The sequence below is a fragment of the Phyllopteryx taeniolatus genome, chromosome 1 (assembly GCF_024500385.1).
Source record: "Phyllopteryx taeniolatus isolate TA_2022b chromosome 1, UOR_Ptae_1.2, whole genome shotgun sequence".
NCBI lineage: Eukaryota > Metazoa > Chordata > Actinopteri > Syngnathiformes > Syngnathidae > Phyllopteryx > Phyllopteryx taeniolatus.
Genome location: NC_084502.1, coordinates 40,691,799 through 40,709,814, shown reverse-complemented (window position 1 = coordinate 40,709,814; position 18,016 = coordinate 40,691,799). Strand labels below are relative to the sequence as shown.

The 18,016-nt window shown below is 40.6% G+C and overlaps 1 protein-coding gene and 1 pseudogene across 2 annotated transcripts in view; both read right to left on the bottom strand.

The window, feature by feature from the left end:
- The window catches only part of dlgap4a (discs, large (Drosophila) homolog-associated protein 4a), a 112,013-nt gene that overhangs the window by 71,872 nt on the left and 22,125 nt on the right, over window positions 1-18,016 (bottom strand). The gene's annotated exons all lie outside the window — the stretch shown is intronic.
- Window positions 15,318-15,436, bottom strand: LOC133465540 (5S ribosomal RNA; annotated as a pseudogene).

Sequence of the window (18,016 nt, the reverse complement as noted above, 5' to 3'; positions counted from 1 at the left end):
AAACCAGCAGCAATCAAAACAATACTGCTTCACATTTGGTAATTAGTAATCAGAAGAGTACTACTGTTAAAGATTGATAATTTTGACCACAAACGGCATATTGGGCCATCCATCCATTTTCTATACTGCTTGTCCTCATTAGGGTCACAACTGAATGGAGCCTGTCCCAGCTGAATTTGGACACACAGTGGAGGACACCCAGGACTGGCTGCCAGTCAATCACAAAGCACTTTTAGACAAATTACCATTCACACGCATAATCCAACCTTTAGACAATTTGGATTCTTCAATTGGCCTTCCATGCATCTTTTAGGAGAAAACCCACACAAGCACGGGGGGAACATGCAAACTCCACACAGGCGGGGCCGGGATTTGAACCCCTTTCCTCAGAACTGTGAGGCAGATGTGCTAACCAGTTTATAAAACAAAAATATTTGGAACCCGACCACTTTCTGGAAAAAACTCGTTTTGATACAGCAGCACACCCACATACACATGAATAGTGTGCAATTTTTCGGGAGTAAACCAGCTCCGTTTAGTGAGTACTAAAAATAACAAAAATGGACTTTGGACAATTATTTACCTTCATATGAAATGCAATGCACAATGTGAAACGCATGGACATAAATCCTTTTATGAATACTTTGAATACTAATATATAAAATCCTCTCTTTGCTCCTCCCTCTCTTTGTCTTTGTCTAGAATTTATAATGTTAGAGGGCATCCAGTCAGTTAGCTTGTCAGTAGCATTTTAGCTTTAATATTAACACATGCACATGGCACTACAGCCGACCTCCCACAACTGTATATCACTGTGTGTAGCGTATTGCTTTGCGCAGAAAGCATGCACCCAGAGCCCAGTTGGGAAGAGGTGGGAGGGACTGGGTGGAACAAACCATTTTTTGTCTTAAAATTTTGTTGTTAAAATATTAGGTTTCAACCAAGTACTGCATAGTTCAATACTTTACTAGCTTGTTTAAAAGGACATACAGTGATCAATAAATAAATAAATAAATAAATACATGAATAATCGCTTACGTTTTAGGGGTACTGGGCATCAATTTAGACGCTTACTAAAGAAAAAGCTTAACATTGCTTAATGAGAAACATGTTTAACGTCCATAAAATCCATAATATTTGGGCTATCATTCTGATAGTTTCAGAGGTAGAAGGGTGCATAAGTAGAGATGTCCAAATGTATTTTAGGTGTTGATTGATGATAGTTTTCTGACATTAAGCGATATTGAGCTTTTTCTGTGCAGAGAGTGCATATGGAGAGGAAAACTCCCAAATATTGTGCCAATCATTGTAATATTTTCAGAGGTTGAAGCTGCCATGACTAGAGAGGTCCACGTAGATTTTGGTGATGACTGGTGACAATTGTGGGACATTAAGCCACCTTAAGCATTTTAGACTGTCACCGTTGAGGCTGCCGTGTTTACCATTTTAAATGATGACACACTAATAAATTTGTGATTTTTCAGCATATTAAATTAGCAATTGAACATAATGTTGGTGTGCTATTGCTGTTGTGTTCATGTAAGATAGCTGTTGTTCATATGACAACAATATATGACAGCAATATAAGATATAATACCAACTTGAACAAAGCGGTGTTTGGATACTCGAGCAAGATGTCATTTTTTTTTCCTGAAAAGTTGTCATTTTGGAGGTGAGGGGATTCTGCTCAACAACTACGATATATAAAATATGAGTTTTAATACGGCCACTTTATAGTATAGTACATTGCTTTGTCCACACTGGCTATGCCGTTTCTCCAGTCAGTTCTGTTTTTTTTTTCTTAAAAGGTTGTCATTTTGGTTCCACCCGACACAGACAATATATAAAATATGATTAAATACTACGACTTTATAGTATAGTCCGTGCCTTTTTCCTCACTGGCTATGCAGTGAATTTGGTCTCCACTTCTGCCACTGACATTTCACCAAGACATGAGGGGTGCACCAATTGCTCCAAAAAATAGCCAAATCCCATCAAAATACATGAAATCAACTTGTTAGTGAAATATAGCCCATTAAGAACCCATACCACCTTTAAGTCCCTCATACACAGAGCTGCAATGCAAACAAAACTTTTAAATGACTCTCTAAATGACTCTGGTCCTTGGACATTCAGGCTGTGTTTTAGGCAAACTCATTGCTGTCATCCTGCTGCAGTAGTACGGTCCCCTCATTATCGTTTGTCATGTGACGGCATCTCTGAATCATTTGGCCAAAAGGTTAAAAAATTCACAGTTCCTGCTCAGATCTGATGACAAGAAAAGCAAGCAACAATCTCTGCATTTATTGCACACGAAATATTAACCATGTACTAATACTTCCGGATTTGTATCCTGAAAAGAAGTAAAAGGGTTTGCAGCTTTTTTTGGCTGACCTGAGTATGCATGTCAAGTTTGCACATGCATAATAATTGAATTGTCAGCGTGACTTTTATTCTTACCTTTTCTGCACACAATGTAGCTTCTCGACAGTACTACTATTAAAGTTAAAACAACAAGTGACTGGACTGCCATGATACTTAAAGCATTCAGTCCTGGTGTGGGGAGAATAAATCCACATAATGGTGGCGTCCATTTGAAATGTTCTTGCTGCTTCTAGTTAAGTGTCTTTACTTTAGCAATGACGGCCACAGCATCCATCCATCCATTTTCTGAGCCGCTTCTCCTCACTAGGGTCGCGGGCGTGCTGGAGCCTATCGCAGCTATCATCGGGCAGGAGGCGGGGTACACCCTGAACTGGTTGCCAGCCAATCGCAGACGGCCACAGCATTTGAATCATTTATCCTCTTAGGATGATCCCCAATAAAATCAGTTTGAACATTAAATGTCTTGACTTTATAGTGTATTCAATGGAATATAGGTTGAAAAGTACTTAATACGAATAATTGTATTCTGTTTTTTATTGAAATTTTACACAATTTCCCAATTCTTAATTTATGTGGTCTATATAGTACTTACAATTAATATGGTCTATATATTATTGCTATAAAGATACTATAATAGGGACTGTTTGTTTTTACAGGCCTACATAATGAAGTAATGTAAACTGCAATCCGCAAAGACATTTTAGATTTTTTGTTTTCAAAAATCAGAGCAACGTGAATCCTAAAGAATGGACTGAAAATGATCTCTCTGCATACATTTCCCCCTGGTCTGTTGCTTTGTTTTTGCAATAAGTGTAAACAACTGAAAAACAATATTATAAAGTAGTGTAACGCAGTGTATTTTACTCATATTATAGCACAATGTAGAACCTCTACACTTGACTGAAAACTCATCTTTCTAAAGGGTTACTGTCAACCTCAACTGTTGTGTATATCTAGGAGGATCTTGGTTAAAGACAGCATGCAAGTGCAGGAGAACACTTACTGGCTTTTTATGGCGCAGTGTCAGACATGAAAATCTTTTTGGACCAAGCTGTTGGTGTGATTAGAACACTTTCTGGACCCAAGGGCCTGTTTAGGTTTGCTGGAGTGTGGAGCTTATCTACAATCCAGGTGCAGTATTGCAAAGACGTCTCTGGTGTATTTCACTTTGAGCAAACTCCAGTACAGAGCCCAGAGGCTTGAGAAAGCTATCCTCTGTGCACATTGAAGCCGACTAACATTACTGAAAGTGTCACATAGTGTCATGTGTTCATCCAAACAGACAAATCCAGACCACCACAAGGATGGGAGCTGAAGTGATAAGGTCAGAGACAAATGATGGCTCCCTGCACGATGCGGTGCAGAGACGTGCCTATAAGTTTCATCAGAATCAGAGATGGGCAGGGAAACCAGGCAATTACACCACCGAATGTGTCTCCCCGCTATCCCACACCCCCGCGCACACACATTTTCACAGCCATTAAAACAGTTACATTCGTTTTCAACAAATCAATTTGTTACATGCATTTCCGAGCTACACTTGAACACATCTTAAACTAATGCGCACACAAGAAAAATCACTCAGCTGATCAAATGTTCACAAAACCAAGTCATGTAAGTTGAGTAACACAGTTACATGTTAGTAATGTAGACAATGTATGACAAATGAATAGGTCACGTCAATGTTAAGGGTTAAGGTGGAGTCAGTCCGTCATTATTGTGGAAAGTCCACCGACAAGGACTTATCTGACTCCATGGTCCAGCCATTTCAAAACAAAAGTTATGAGCATTTGGATACACTATGTGTCATAATAAAGAGCCCTGATAGGACTGACATTTTTGCTTACAGAATATTAGCTTGCTTGCTAGTTATTTTAATGCAATAAACAAAGTCACTCACTGCTTTGTACATACCTATTTAGGGAATATTTTAATAAATAATAGTATTTGGGAATTATTGATGATATAGTCTTGTGTTGATCAGAGTTTTTATTTTAAGGTTTTGGTAGACCTCAGATGATTTCAAATTGGGCCTTGGCACTGTTACATATAAGAATTACTGGTGTAGTTTCTCAGGGCATTGAATCGATCACAACTGGACTGTTCTGTTTATCTTCCGTTTCTGACGTTTCGCCTTTTATCCGAGCAGGCTTCATCAGTTCATGCAACAAGGCTTAGTTAGGGCACACTAGCCAGTGTTTGTGTGAAAACTCAACTATGCTTCAAATTAGACATGCGCCAAACCATGTATGGTATCATTCTTTTGGAATGCAAAAAAGGGAGAGTGGCGTTAGAGGCTTGGCCGAGAGGCCATTGTCAGTCCACCAGAGTCGTTGGGTGGAAACTCCCTCATTATACATTCAGTTGTAAAGTGGTCGTGGATTACGTAATGGTCAAGAGGCCATGCTGTTCGTTGGAGGCAGAATTATTGAGTTTCTTTGGAATTAACGAAAGGACGGCATTGTAAGTGGGAGATAGGTGATGTTTTGCGTGACTGGGGTAGTGTTTGATTCAAAACATATCAGAAAATAGGCAAAAATGTTGATCATGTTTCCATAAATTGATCTTCATGAATGTCTTATTTTGCCTAAAACACTGACATAACCTTTTTGCTTTCATGGAGGACTCAGTTGAAATCAGTTCAAAATCAATTCACATTTGACTGAAAATCAGACAATTTTGACTATTTGAAATATTCGAATAATGGTTCAAATCCTTTTCACTTCTTTGCCATCTTGTGTGCAATGAACTCTCTGGCAAGAATCATACGTTACAGATTATTTATTTTTTTTTGCGTTCAGTGTTACCATTGTGGACTTAGGGCCATATTCTCCCATGTGCGTAAGTCAGAAAAGGCACACAGCTGGACACTTTTATGGCTGTGCACTCTCCCAACTACTCAGGTCTGTCATTTAGGCAGCCCTAAGCCAAGTACGCACCCTGGGTGGAGCAACGCTAAAATGTGGACATTTCCTGTAAAATCTGGCCCTGCAGGCATTCTCCGCGCATTCTCCTGTGGACTTAGCACTTTTTCTCTTCCGCACTCTAAAGGCTGTAATAAGTCTAGCGCCCCGTGAAGGTGAAATATCATATTGCGCGTTTTGATTCAGTTAGCTGGCCGCCAATGGCCCCCGCTCTCCTTTAAAGTGCAGCATGTTAGGCGGAGTGGTGTGCACGTCTCACTGGCACAAACATCCGCAACGAAAGTTATTTTCTTATTTAAAGTATGCTATAATTTTCAAATGGATTTCTGGCATTGCATCCGCAAGTCTCGGGAAAACTCCGTGCATTTACACCCAGCCTCAGACTTCATTGAGTCACGCCTCTTTGGTGGCTGTGCACACATTTCTAAGTTACACACAGTGGGTGTGTCAGAAGTCTGGACGGGCGCATGCAGTTAGCTGGAACGCGCTCAGGCCAAGCGTGTAAAAAAAAAAGACATACACGAACAGGAGAATATGGCCCTTAATTATCTGGCCACTGATACGTTTGTACTTTGCATTCACGGTATTCTAACTCAATGGAACTCGTGCAATTTTTATTTATGCAATTTCCCTTCATGATAATGGTTCAGTAATTTGAGTGGAGATCAAGGCTGTTTATGATTGCTGAGATATTCCATTTTCATTACTGTATTACAGATGGTGCTTAGTTGTTTAGTGTAGGGGTTGGCAACAAGCCAATTTTTTTGGTTTTTTTTTTTTTTTTGTTTTTTACTTGTTTAAAAAACTGCACCGGGCTGCTACAGCACTCACTTCACTTCGTTGTTACAGTAGTTAAGCACCTGATTGGGCGTGTAACCAATGTGACATGATGACGTCACAAGAAATACTCTGATTGGCTGACTTGCCAACGTGACTGGCGCACGTGACTGAAAGCGGCGGTGAATGCGGAAGTAATCTCTACAAAATGGCGGCAAGTGTCTTTTCCTAATCTGTTCTCAGCAATGACAAGTTTTTCAGATTGTCTTTGTAGCTTATCTACAGCCCAAAACGCAAATTCAGTCTTACTACTCTATCCCTGTCCGATGTCTTTAGCCCCGAACCTCAAACCTCCACCTTACCGTTTCTAGAGAAGGAGCTCTCGCTTTGCTCACCCAACGTCCAGTTTAGACTACTACTTGGTGGTCACAAATTCGTATTTTGTGCCCACGTTATATATAGTTTGAGATCACAAATGAGTATTTTGTGACAACAAATCCGCATTTTGTGTACACGTTTTATATATATATACTGTATATGTCTGTGTGCGTGTGTGGCCTCAAATTATTATTATTTCTTTTTACCCATGCCATGTCCGTGTCTCTGTAAGCATCATCTCCTGTGCAAAAAGCCAACACACACACGCCATTTCAGCTATATCCAAAGTACACAGTGCAAGTTATACAGTATAGTATAGTTTATGTAAGGCATTTCAAACTCTTGTTCCATGTGCCCCCCTTTTAATTTTATACACCTGCCGGCCCAATGGTCTCTACATGCCCCTGGTCATGTGTCTTTGTGCTAGTTAAGCTGTAGCTCGTTCCTTTGGATGAGAAAGTTATATAGCTTAGTGTTACTAGCCTGTCAAGTCCGCTCTCTATCAATCAAGCTATTTTCTGGAAAATGTCTATTTGCAGTTTGGATTGTGTTGTCACGTGTCGCCTACAGCCGAGAGGCTTAGTGATCCTGGGCTGATCTTCACGTCAAATTCTGCGAGGCTTTTACAAAGACAACATTTATCATCTCATTCCTTCTTTATTCAGCTAATGCAGCCAATGAGATGACAGTTTTTAAATGTGATTTCTCCATCATTTGGCTCATTTCCTGAATTTGCATTTGCTAATCAACATTTTATGGGATCAAATCCTATGGCTTCCAATAATGTATCTATTTGTGAGCAGCAACTAAGTATGTATGTGTTAACCTGTGCAAAGTCAAGGCTTTAGTAAGGGTAAACATATTTTAAAATTGAGGAATAGTTTTGCTTTGCGTTCAGGAATAATTGGGAATGTAACAAGAACAAAAAATAAAAGTATAAATACCTTCATGCCAACTAATCGTAATAGGCCAACTTTACATCTACACTTTTGGACTCACATATAATGAACAACAACCCTTTCTTTACATAGCCACACGTACAATTAAAAAGTAGGGTGCTAAATAACATTCTAATTCTCCATCCATCCGTTTTCTATACCTCTTATCCTCCCTAGGGTCGCGGGTGTGCTGGCGCCTATTCCAGCTGAGAGATGGGGTACACTCTGAACTGGTTGCCAGCCAATCGCAGGGCACATATAAACAAACAACCATTCACACCTACGGAGAAGTTAGACTCTTCAATCAACCGCAGTACACCTACCCAGGCACTCGGAGAACATGCAAACTCCACATAGGTGAGGCCGGATTTGAACCCAGGGCCTCAGAAATGCTAGGCGGATGTGCTCACCAGTCTTCCACCGTGCTGGCCCCATTTTATCCTATTTGATCCCAATCTTCCAATCCCAATTCTTGTTATTCAATGTTCAGCCCCAGACTGTACTACTGCTTGTGAAATGGCTTCTAAAAACAAGTAATTTAACAATCAAGAAATTTAGCCTACGTCTAACTCAGTGATTCTCAAACCTATATCACCAAGGACCACCTAAAAAAAATACTTAACTCCTCAAGTATCACCATAATGACCAACAGTAAAATACAGTAACAAAGTAAGCCCAAGTATTCATCGAAAACATGACAGGTTTTATTCCCAAAAAGTATTTTACATTATTGTAAGCCACTGCACAGTTTGAAAATTAACGCTGGACTTAAATATAGGTAAAAACCTACACCAATTAAAAGTAAAATGTATTGCACATAAAGAAAGAAAGTGCTTGTCCCGTCAATGGTCGCCACAGCCAGTCACTGTCATGATTTGTTTGACACAGTTTTTACACCGAATGCTCTTCCAGACGCTACCCAACCATTTTTATCTGGGCTTTTAAAGTTAATAAAACTTGTACCTAAATTCATGTTTAAAAACAAACCGTTCTCACAGATTAAATACAAATCTATTGTACTAAAAAGTTAAATATAACTGAACTGTACTTGGGCATTGATTCTTTCGTATACCACTAGAGGAAGACTGCATAACACTAGTAGTACGACAGTAGTACCACACTTTGAGAATCACTTGTCTAGCCTATCCATCCATGCACTGATATTGCAAAGTGTTTAACCAGGAATCTTTGCAGTTTGTTTCATTCATTCATTTAGCTACTGTATGACCATTATGAAGAACAAGCTAGACTCACACAACTCTGCAGCTTATATAATAAACCAATTTTGACAATCATGTATCTCACCAATAACAGTTAGCGCCTGTCCAGATGTCCTTTGAGAAGGCCGTGCCACCACCAGTCGACACAATCTGAGACACCACCATGATCGGGCACTATGCCAAAGACCATTCCCTCTTAATTCACTCACACACTTGACCACCATTATCCAGGCATCCATTTTCTATAGCGGGTCACAGGTGAGCTGGAGCCGATCCCTCCTGACTTTAGGCGAAACTGCACACAGACAACTATTCACATTACATTCACACCCATAGGCAATTTAGAGTCTTCATTTAACCTAACAGGGCAGCACAGTGGTCGACTGGTTAGCACACCTGTCTCACAGTTCTGAGGACCTGGGTTCAAATCCGGCTTGCCCTGTGTGGAGTTTGCTTGTTCTCCCTGGGTCTGTGTTGTTTTTCTCGGGGTACTGCGGTTTCTTCCCACATTCTAAAAACATGTGTGGTAGGTTGATTGAAGACTAAATTGTCTGTAGGTGTGAATGGTTGTTTGCTTATACATTCTAAAAACAGTTGGGTTATTTATTTCATTAACCCAATTCCTGGGTAATTTGTGTTGGGTGAAATTTCTGGGTTACTTTTCTGAGATTGACCATTTTTTGGGTTATATGTCTGCTTTGTTAACCCAATTCCTTGGTTGTTTGTTTGGGGTCAAATTTCCTGGGTTAGTTTTCTGAGTGTAACCGACTGGTTGGGTCAAACTAACCCACTTGGGTTATTTTTAACCCAACTGTTTTTAGTTAGTTTAGTAGGGTGTACCCCGCCTCTCGCCCGAAGTTAGCTGGGATAGGCTCCAGCAAGCCTCACACTGGTGAGGATAAGAGGTATGGAAAATGGATGGATGGATTTAACCTAACATACTTGTTTTTGGAACTGAGAGGAAACTGGAGTACTTGCAAAAAACCCACACAACCATAGTGAGAACATGCAAACTCTACACAGGAAGGCCAGAGTTGAACTGTGAGGCAGGTGTGCTGCCCACTAGGTCATTGTGCTGTACTTTCCCCCTATTATTAATTATGTTATGTTTCTTTTGTCTGACTGTCTAATTTATCATCATTTTCATTTATTACTTAGCAAAAAAAAAAGGAAAAAAAAGAATAATTTTCTAAGAATGTCAACTAGATACAAGATCACATGTTGTGTAACTCCTTGCACAATTTAGTTCACCCATCTCACACAGAATGCCCTTACAATTTAACTTAGGTTACGTAACAAACTACTATCAGATCACAGATCATAGTGAACTTTGATAAGAACAACATCCAAGACATGGTTCCTAACATTATATTGAACTAAAAGCAGTACCTGACCTCTCTTACGACAATAAGAACCACAGTAACAGATGCCAAAAAAGATCTCAAGGTGATCTCAAATTTCCTTTAGAAACGTATATTGGAGATCGATCAATATACTCTAACAGACAAAAGACAGAGGGGTTCATAACATTACTGCCTGGACAGTATAACGCTCACATCAATCTTGGGATCAATCCACACAAGGTCATCACGAGTCTGATATTTAAAGTGATAGGCATGTCTTCTCGAATGCACAAACACACAGGCCTTGAGGGCTAACTGTTGTGCACACGCATTCTGAAAGAACTCTATATCTACGAAATACTTTTTATGCATGTAGCATTATTAAGATGATTGAAATTCATTTGAAGCATAGGACAGAAATGTACCAGAATCAGCTTTATTCTGACGTAAACCAGATATCATCAACATTCCAGTTGCATTCACAAACACACTATAAACACTGTATATTTGCCTTCTGCACTGCTGAGAAGCTAAGGTGCCTGCAGAATATGGTTTATAAATCTCAACGAGCAATTTAAGACTCACTTTTACCAACAAATGATGTACTAATATGACACATGGTGTGGATAACAGGGATACATTTTATGTTTTACAGTGATATGTTAACGCATTCACGACTCCAAATTGATTGGGGGGCATAAAACATAAATTAACCTTTCATTGACCTAAAGCAGTCAGTGTACAAGAGGCTCCCAATTACTTTGAATGTTTTTTCATGCCTGGTTATTATCATTGGACATTATAATCAGAGTGTTACCTTTTCATCATCTTAGAGATGAGATTTTAAGGCCACAATATAAAATAAAGCAGAATGAGAAAAGAGTTTTATACAATCAAAACAATTATTAACTGCATAACGTTATTTACATATTTACAGCATCCCTATTAAGAATGTTTTTAACCAGTGACGGAGTGGGCTCCTTTTGGCTTTAACCCCTAACCGTAACCGTCTACAAAGAGAAGAAGACACTATTCTTTTGTATGTTGTGATATTAACCATTCAGTAACTTTATGCTATGATGGTACATAGACACGTATGTTTGTTAGTCTGGTCGTGTGCATGTTTCACTTTCAAGCGAAGTATGTGAAAAACTGGCTGTGACTGTGGTCAAACAGTAAATATAAAATTGTATCAATCAGTTATTTAAAGCATGGGCCCTGGCAGATTCACTGATTAATTAATGTATTAATTAATTCATAATTATTATTATGCCCTGCGATTGGCTGGCGACCGGTTCAGGGTGTACCTTGCCTCCCGTCCGAAGATAGCTGGGATAGGCTCCAGCTCGCCCGCGAACCAAGTGAGGATAAGCGGTAAAGAAGATGGATGGTTGGATGGATTATTATTATTATTACAAATAAATAATGAATTCAATAACTTTATGCACTTAGCATTATTAAGATGATTGATATTCAAGGACCAACATGTGGACAAAATTGTTGGTATCCCTCTGCTAATATAATATAAAGAAACAATTCACACCAACGGGCAATTTAGAGTCTTCAATTAACCTACCATGCATGTTTTTGGGATGTGAGAGGAAACCGGAGTACCCGGAGAAAACCGATTCAGGTACAGGGAGAACATGCTAACTCCACACAAGCGAGGCTGGATTTGAACCCAGATCCTCAGAACTGTGAGGCAGATGTGCTCACCAGTCAGGCACGGTGGTGCCGCCCTATCAATTCAGTAGCCATCAATTCAGTCTTTTTTTATTATGTGTGACACTATGGCAAGAAGAATTTACATTAAAGGAACAGAGGTTGATAAGAGGGGACAGACAAGGAGAAACGATAGAGAGAGAAAGTAGAATGTGAGAGAATAGATGGATGGAGGACTAAGAATAACAAACTGCCAGCACATTGTAACAAATAACTGCTTGTCAGTAAAAACTACATGGACATAACATTGACAAAAATTATTGTAAGGGATGAATGAGAGAATATAAGTGATGAGGTGATGTTGCTGCTTGATTCACCTGTCGCAGCTTGATGTATGAGCCTCTTATCTAGAGAGCACCAAATGCATTACCAGGAGCACTTCGATAATATGTCAATATGTCTCACAGTGAGCACATGAGGAACAAAATAGCTGCGTGTCAGTGTCTCTGAGTCATGCTGGGAAAAATTCCCAGCCCGACTGCGAGTGTAACATGGAGCAGGTGGGAGGCGGGGGAGGGAGGCTGCGAAACCACAATGAAGTGGTGTCTTGAAGTTAGATTTAGCAGAAGAGGGCAAACTACGCAGCGGGGTCCCAGCAATCACAGCACAGCAAAGCCAGGCTTCGTGGACGTGTTTATTACATCAATTCCTCCGGTAGTTTCACACCCCCAACCCCGCTTTGTGCTGCGTAGCCTTCGGAAGCAAGAAAAGCGTGACTCGGGGAGCTGATGCTGTGAAAGCTAAAAAGGGAACATTGCGTAATCAGGTGACTTTGCAAAGGCTGTTAGGTTTCAACTTCCTGTCATGTAGCTGATGACTGAATGAATGAAAGCCAAGAGTGATGACATGGCAGCATATTGTGCAGGGTTTATCCTAGGGCCCAAGGGAGGGACAAAGGCTGATGTCCTTGAATGCGCAGAAAAGGAATCTCTCCATGCTCATATTATTACCCCCTTTCCCCGTGTTTTCTCACGTGCTTCGAACATCAAGCAAAAAGTATAATTCAGTTAAAGTTGTCACCTTTGGCTGCACTATGAAGATAGCAGTGATCAAACTGAAACTTTTTATTTTGAGTAAATAACCCGATACACTCGGCACTCAACGAGATTAGGCATTATTATTCACATGTGGAGCAATTTAATTTAGTGTCAGATTTGTCTGAGTTTATTCTTCAGAAAATAAATAATTGGTTCAACCTCATCTTGTAACAATAATGTTTTCGTCACTGTAGCAGACATGTAGTGAGGTTAAGGATTACTGTTCAGTATACATTCAGGGGCTGAAATATCCATCCATCCATCCATCCTTAGTCTTTAACAACATTTCAGCACGCTATGCTGTATCATATCTGAGCAATTAGAAATTATTACATGAATGTAATCACCAGGCGGTCTAAAAGGCAGACCAGACTGTCAACTTCAGTTAGTGGCAGAAAAGACAATGATAAGCAATTCATAATCTTACAGAAAAGAACAAAACAGCAGAGAAAATATAAAGTAGTGTGCTATAGAAAAACCGATTGACATAAATGAAAGTCAAATATGTACAGTAAAAGCATTACAAAGATTATCCATCCATCCATCCATCCATCCACCCATTTTCCGAGCCGCTTCTCCTCACTAGGGTGCTGGAGCCTATCCCAGCTATCATCGGGCAGGAGGCGGGGTACACCCTGAACTGGTTGCCAGCCAATCGCAGGGCACATATAAACAAACAACCATTCACACTCACATTCACACCTACGGGGAATTTAGAGTCTTCAATTAACCTACCCTGCATGTTTTTGGGATGTGGGAGGATTTGGAGTGCCCGGAAAAAACCCACGCAGGCACGGGGAGAACATGCAAACTCCACACAGGCGGGGTCGGGGATTGAACCCTGGTCCTCAGAACTGTGAGGCAGACGCTCTAACCAGTCGTCCACCGTGCCAACCATTACAAAGACTAGTGAAAAATATGAATGCAACAGTGGGCTAAAATACACAGGAAACTAATGACAGTACAAACAGATGGGCTAAAATGCACACCACCACTCACAGAAGATCAAATCCAAGTCAACAAAAAAGTACTGGAGGTAAATTGTAGCTCTGCCTCAGATAATGTTCAACCAAAGAAGTGGCAACTTAGTTAAATACAGCAAAAAGCCCTTTTTAAAGGAATCCTTAGTTCTCTCACTTGCATAGTTGTCCAAATAAGAGGCAGTGAGCTTGCTTCAGGCTGTTTACTTGTTAGTCCCAGTTATAAAAATTGACATATTAATGCTAACATATAATTTGAAACACTAAAAGTAGCCGAACAGAAAGGGCCATGTCCCACCGGGAGAAGAACCCGGGGATGACCCAGGTCACTCTGGAGTGATTATGTCTCACGGCTGGCCGGGGAACGCCTCGCGAAGTCTGGGCTTCCCTGCTAAAGCTACTGCCTCGACGACCCGACCCGATAAGCGGAAGAGGATGGATGGATGGATTATTATTATTATTATTATTATGTATTGCCCGAATAATGAGAGAAGTGTTTTTAGGCAATTTTTCATTACTTTCCTCAAAGTCAGAAGTTTACATAGTTTACGGTCCATGTTAGCGAGTCACTCTTTGGAGGTCTAAATATGAGAACTTTAAATTTGCAAATGCGCTCAGAGAAAAATACCTTAATTTTGGGGGATATGTCCAATGGTCTGACAAAACTCAAATCAAACTGTTTGGCCATAATGAGCATCGTTATGTTTGGAGGAAAAAGCCATCACAGAAGCCAATCACCATCCCTACGTTGAAGTACAGGGGTGGCGCATCATGTTCTCGGGTTGTTTTTCTACAGGGGGCACTTCAAACAATAGATGGCGTTATGAGGAAAGAATATTAGGTGGAAATACTGACGCAACAGCTGAAGACGTAAGCCAGGAAGTTAAAGCTTGGGAGTTACAAAGTGGCTTAAGGATAACAAAGTTGATGTCACTTTGACATCACGAAGCTCTGATCTCAATGCTGTTTAAAATTTATGGGTAGACCTGAAAGGCATGTGCGAGCAAGGCGGCCTACAAACTTGGCTCAGTTACACCAGTTCTGTCAGGAAGAATGGGCCAAAACTCCTGCCAACTATTATGAGATGCCTCTGGAAGGATATCCAAAAGTCATACAGTTTAAACTCAATGGTACCAAATACTGATTAAATGTATGTAAAGTTCTGGCTTTGAAGAAAGTTATGAAAAATTGTCCAAAAAAAATCCTTCTCTCATTGTTCTGGCATTTGGCAAATAGAAATAATTTTGGTAATCCTTATTGACCTCCATCCATCCATTTTCATTACCGGTTATCCTCACTCGGGTCGCGGGCTGCCGGAGCGTATCCCAGCTATCTTCGGGTGGGAGGCGAGGTACACCCTGAACCGGTCGCAAACCAATCGCAGGGCACATACAAACAAACAACCATTTGCGCACACATTCACACCTAAGACCAATTTAGAGTCTTCAATCAACCTACCACTCATGTTTTTGGGATGTGGGAGGAAACCGGAGAAACCCCACCCAGGCATGGGTAGAACATCCAAACTCCACACAGCAGGGGCCAGGATTTGAACCCCGGTCCCCAGAACTGTGAGGCAGATTTGCTAACCAGTCGCCCACTATGCCGGCCTAAATTTACAGCACCTGGTATTCCCAGACGGTCTCCCATCCACGTACTAACCAGGCCCGCCCCTGCTGAGCTTCCAAGATCGGACGAGATCGGGGATTCTCAGGGTAGTATGGCCGTAAGCCTCCTTATTGACCTAAATCAGGAAAGGTTTACTCTGATCTTGTGTCAGACTGAGAAAAAAAGCATGTCTTTTTTTTCCTAACTGTATTACTGTATCTCTTAGTAGGAGACCTTCTCTGCTTCTCTTTCATTTACCTACGCTGCATCTACATCAAGGAGAGCGCAGTGCTTCCTGGTATGTGGCAAGGTGCGAAAATCTAAATTCGGACTTGCCTATTCCTGTAAAAAGCAATAAAAACTATTACGTAAAGATCTTCAAAATAGCACAGGCGCAAAATATCAACCGTGGTATAGCGGGGGTTCACTGTATATACTGTATACATATGAATCGGGTCATCCTTCATTCAAACATCTCCTTCATTCTAATGAGGACATTTCAGTCATCCTTGGAAGGAAACAGCAGCGGCTGCCTCTCATCAGCCATCCAGGGACAATGCGGCAGTTAGGCAAGCAGCTCTACTACAGTAGTGGCATGGCAGGTTTAGCTGAAGGAGAGAGGCTGACACCCATACTAATGAGAGTGGCTCAGTGCATGGAGGGGGATCACACACACACTTTCACAACTAGCAGAGAGTCTATTAATTCACAGATGCTCCTTCAAAAAATGTAAAAAGCACATTTCCTCTTGTAAGTTCTTTGAAACTGACAGTGGTGGAAAGTACAAAAATGTTGTCACTGTATTAAACTATCCACCCATTTTCTGAGCCGCTTCTCCTCACTAGGGTCGCGGGCGTGCTGGAGCCTATCCCAGCTATCATCGGGCAGGTGGCGGTGTACACCCTGAACTGGTTGCCAGCCAATCGCAGGGCACATACAAACAAACAACCATTCACACTCACATTCACACCTACGGGCAATTTAGAGTCTTCAATTAACCTACCATTCATGTTTTTGGGATGTGGGAGGAACCCGGAGTGCCCGGAGAAAACCCACGCAGGCATGAACATGTAAACATGTAAATTCCACACAGGTGGGGCCGGGGATTGAACCCCGGTCCTCAGGACTGTGAGGCAGACGCTGTAACCAGTCGTCCACCATATTAAACTAGATTTTTGAAATACAGCATCTGTACTTGCATATTCATTTTTATTTTACTTCCTACATTTAAAGAGTTATATGTACTCTACGCCTTACTTTGTCAAAATAGGCTTGTTATTTTTTTCAACCTCTCTGAATGACAACGCATCGTAAAAAAGATGTAGATAGAGAGAGATAAAGTCAACTGCGGTTGAGGTTTTGGGATCTGATAAGGCAGAAAAAATGGGAAGAGCAGTGATATGGGTGGAAGTGAACCAGGGAGCATTGACAACATCAACATTCCCCACCCATGGCCTTATTGAAGAGAATGGTTTAAGGCTGTCACCTACAAGAATGATTTGTGGCAAATGCGTGCACCAACTTCTGGCATTCATAAATTCCCCATCCAATTTGAAAATAAAAATATACAAGTCAGGAGGGTTTTTTTCAATTTTTATCATGAGCAAATTGCTCATGATAATTTTTGCTTCCCCGTACCCAATGTTAGTGCAAAGCTATGGAAACATGTTTTAGTAGCATAAAAGTCGAGCCACCAGCTACCGCTAGCTAGTACTTGCGACGTAAGATGGTAGATTTTCTTCTCCTCGGTACGAGTACTGTATAAGTGGGTGCACAAGCGTGCACTTAATCAGTACTCAATTTTACTACATAGAACAATTAAAGGTGACACTTAATGAGAAACTGACTTTTTACTTGTTGTCAACCTAACCTCAACACTATTGCTTTTGTATTTACATAATTTTGTTGTTCTTGTATTTATGTTTTATATTTCTTTGACGCTTTTACATTACCTTTTATCTTTATGCTGTAGTTCAGTTCAGAGACAAATGGTTTTTCCATTTTCTGTATGTCGACTTCATGACCATACATTTAGGCTTCTTGAATGTTGAAGAGTTGGGTTTTTGAAGAGTTGGAAATGAAAATGTGTCTTTGAGCTAGCCATCTCTGCCCCATTGTTAAGTAATAATGTGGCATATTTACATAAAAATCGCCCCCATTGAGTTCCTCAGCCTTACTTGGCAGCTCAGTAATTCACTCGCATCAGCTGGGATAAACTCCAGCTCCCCCACGACCCCAGTGAGGGTACTTAGCACTAGAGGTGTGGACTCAAGTCATTGATGACTAGACACGACAATATGTTGCAAGACTTGCAACTTAACTTGGACTTGAACAGCAATGACTAATGACTTCATTTGGACTTGAACCCATTGACTTGAAAGGACTACATTGACAAAAGCATTGAGAAAACAAAACTTGTAGCTTCTCATTCTACAGCTATATGTGTCACTAATTGTTATACTACAGCGAACATGAAAAGTGACAGCATAATGCTATAGACCTTATTGATTCCTTATTAGGTTAAAGTGTACCATGCTATAATTGCTATAGCTATTTCTTATGCTCTTTTGACCGTTAACACCCTGATGGCTACACTCTTCTAAAGTAATTGACCATAAGGTCATTCTTTCACACACTACCTAAAGAAAGTGTTTCATAGGGGGAAAAAAGAAGAAAAAAACAGTCTAACATAAATCAGCAATAA